General features: G+C 46.6%; 1 long non-coding RNA gene across 1 annotated transcript in view; it reads left to right on the top strand.

Moving 5' to 3' along the window:
* Positions 1–1545, top strand: part of LOC111724454 — a 39240-nt gene extending 37695 nt beyond the window's left edge. Inside the window, exon 3 of the long non-coding RNA XR_002772755.1 lies at positions 1174–1545. This is a non-coding gene — a long non-coding RNA (uncharacterized LOC111724454). The remainder of the gene's footprint in view (positions 1–1173) is intronic.
* The last annotated feature ends 2026 nt before the right edge of the window (positions 1546–3571 follow it).

Raw genomic sequence — 3571 nt, 5'->3', positions numbered from 1 at the left:
GCTCACAGCAACCTCCAACTCCTGGGCTCCAGCGAGTCTCCTGCCTCCGCCTCCCAAGTAGCTGGGACCACAGGCGCCCGACACAACGCCCGGCTGTTTTTTGGTTGCAGCCGTCATTGTTGTTTGGCGGGTCCGGGCTGTGGATTCAAACCCGCCACCTTAGGTGTACATGGCTGGCGCCTTAGCCAGTTGAGCTATAGGCGCCGAGCCGAGTTGTTAACTTCTAAGGGAGAGACATCTTCAGGGTGCTGTGTTCCCTATCAGTAACTGGGATGTTTATTTTGTGGTCTGGAGTAAGATTCTCTCTCTTTTTTTTTTATTGTTGGGGAATCATGGAGGGCACAAAGAACCAGGTTACACTGCTTGCATTTGTTAGGTAAAGTCCCTCTTATAATTGTGTTCACCCCTACACATCTTCCCTTTCAGCTCCTTGCATCTCTCCAGCATTCTAAGTCATTCACACCAGAAGTAACCGTGTAGAATGATCAAAGATAATGGATGAGAAGAACACCATCTCCTCCATAATCCTACGTGGCCCCAGGAGATGATACTGCGTAGTGGTTAAGAATAGAAGGCAGATTGAGCACTCAGAACTCAAGGCTGCCCAAAGGGAAAACTCAGGTTTCCCCCATCCTGAAATAAACATAGATGAACGCAAACCCAAAATAATGCACCTCTCATGGCAGGATTGTGTGCAGACTTGTGTTTTCAAGTCAAACACACCCAAGCTTCAAACTCTGGTCTGCCACTTGAGAAATGTGGGCAACTTCCCTTGCTTCCCTCATCTTTGATCACACGGGGGTGATAATAGAGCCCCCTTCAGAGCGATGGAGTCAAGATAAATAGAAGAGTATAAAGCACTTAGTGCAATGGCTAAAATAAAAGTGCTTGATAGATGATTTCTATTATTAATGTTGTTACAATTAATGATCCGATCTATGGCCAGCTATTTGCTGCAAGATAGAAATCTTTGCTTTCCTCTCATATTTTTTTCTTCCGCCAAAGGACAGAGAAATGTAGAGCAAAACCAAAAGTGATAGAACTACTCAAAGCTAGTTCAATGCGATTTACTTTGTAGGTCTCCGTGGATACGAGTGTCATCCCCCATTTTCATTTTGTAGCTCTTTCTTCAGCCTATTCTCCTAATGATTGTGTGTATTTTTTTTTTTTTAGGTACGTCTTTTCTGTATAATTGCTCCCAACCCCACTTTGTGTAAGCATGAAGATTAAGTGGACAAAGACAAATTCAGTTAAGCCGCAGGCTTGGGTGACCGGCAATTTTTCTTGGGGAGCTGAAACCACACATCTCGAGGGTAGGGACGAGCGTGCAGGACGCCTCTGAACGGGAGGGAGGCAGGATTTGAGGATAAATCACGTGACGAACTGAGCCCTCCCCTATTAATCTTTTATTCAGAAACAGACACTGTTTTAAGGGGAAATTAAAGGCGATCAATAAGCTGGCTTGCCTGGGCGGCTTCTGAGCACAAGATGCAAATATCATTCCAAATTCTAGATTCCAAAGAGATTGCTGCATTGATATGTTAATAGTCTCCTCGAGTTTCTGTGACCTCAGCTCCTGGCAGGGCATGAAACCATACTTACAGGAAACAAAAGGGAAGCAGTTGTAGAATAAACATTCGCTAAGTGGACTTTGACAGTAAACCCCAACTTGTCCTGTGCTAAATGATGCAATTCTCTGCCAGCCAGGTGCTGACGCAGAGAATGCTTAATATGTTTATATGTTTAAAGAGCTGCCACGACCGGACTCTTTATGGGGTATCACCTGACCTCTCAGCTGCATGCTGACGGTGTCCAAGATGTGAGCAAGGCCTCAGTCAACACTTCTATTTGTTCTTTTTTTCCATCATACCCTTCTCAGCACTTGGTCCCATGCACGTCTCTGCATGATCTCAGCAGGTGCCCAGCAAATATTTTGGTGTTGTCATCCCAAATAAAGGCAACTCTTGGCAAGTGGAAATAAACAAAATCCCGTGGCCTACACGTCAAACATGATTACCTAGGTTGGTTACTTCTGTAAATTCAGAGTCATCAACCAATCAGAGAATACTTACTCAGCGCCTGTCCTGTATAAGATACAGCACAAGGGGCGCTGGGGATACAGAAACATGCTGAGCAAGGAGCTTATATTTTTAGGAACAGATGAGTAATAAACAATTTTTAAAATAACGATAAACTAGGTTTTGGTGAGTGCTATGAAGGATGAAACCAGTGTATGAGAAAGAGAATAGCTGAGGGGGTAAGGGAGGGCCTTTCCTTAGAACTCACGTATGTATTGAAACTGAGGAAGGTTACGACTCTGCAGAAACAGTGTCCAGGCAGAGGAACAGTAAGTACAAAGGCCCTGAGGTGGGCAGGGGCTTGTTTTTGAGAATCAGAAAGTTGTCCAGCATAGCTGATTATGGTGGATGATACTATGTCTCCCCACCAACCAAGAGCCAGATCATGCAGGAAGACTTTATTAAGAAGTGTAATAGTCTGGCTCAGCGCCTATAGCTCAACCGGCTAAGGCGCCAGCCACGTACACCTAAGGTGGCGGGTTCGAATCCCCAGCCCGGACCCGCCAAACAACAATGATGGCTGCAACCAAAAAATAGCCGGGCGTTGTGGTGGGCGCCTGTGGTCCCAGCTACTTGGGAGGCGGAGGCAGGAGACTCGCTTGAGCCCAGGAGTTGGAGGTTGCTGTGAGCTGTAATGCCACGGCACTCTGTCCAGGGGGACAGCTTGAGGCTCTGTCTCAAAAAAAAAAAAAAGAAGTGTAATAGTCAAAAAATTAGGCCAGGCATGGTGGCTCACACCTGTAATCCCAGCACTTCGGAGGCCAAGACAGGTGGATTGTCTGAGCTCACACGTTCGAGACCAGCCTGAACAAGAGTGAGACCCTGTCTCAAAAAAATAGCTGGGCACTGGCTCGGCACCTGGGGCTTAAGTGGCTAAGGCGCCAGTCACATACACCTAAGGTGGCGGGTTCGAATCCAGCCTGGGCCGGCCAAACAATAATAATGGCTGCAACCAAAAATTAGCCGGGCACTGTGGCAGGCGCCTGTGGTCCCAGCTACTTGGGAGGCTGAGGCAGGAGACTTGCTTGATCCCAGGAGTTGGAGGTTGCTGTGAGCTGTGATGCCACAGCACTCTACCCAGGGCGACAGCTTGAGGCTCTGTCTAAAAGAAAAAAAAAATAGCTGGGCATTGTGGTAGGTGCCTGTAGTCTCAGCTACTCAGGAGGCTGTGGCAACAGGATCATTTGAGCCCGAGAGTTTGAGTTTGCTGTGAGCTATGACACCATGGCACTCTTCTCAGGGTAACAAAGTGAGACTCTGTCTCAAAAATAAATAAATAAGTTTTTTGAATAATAAATTTAAAATATACTGTATGCAAATCCCAAAGACACGTCAAAGTGTGTTATTTCACTCCCTTAAGGACCCAGGTGAGCCCTGAGGTTTGACCAGTCGTCTCCTTGAAGCAAGTGTTCCTAAGCCAGTTCTCTCCCTGGAGTGATTTTACTTCCACAGGGGACACTGGGCAATGTCCAGAGACATTTTTTGTTGTCCCA

Source organism: Otolemur garnettii, unplaced genomic scaffold (genome assembly GCF_000181295.1).
Source record: "Otolemur garnettii isolate 467f Iridium unplaced genomic scaffold, OtoGar3 scaffold00023, whole genome shotgun sequence".
In the NCBI taxonomy this organism is placed as follows: Eukaryota; Metazoa; Chordata; class Mammalia; order Primates; family Galagidae; genus Otolemur; species Otolemur garnettii.
The sequence above is the reverse complement of the archived record's forward strand: the minus strand, read 5'-3'. Positions and strand labels throughout refer to the sequence as shown.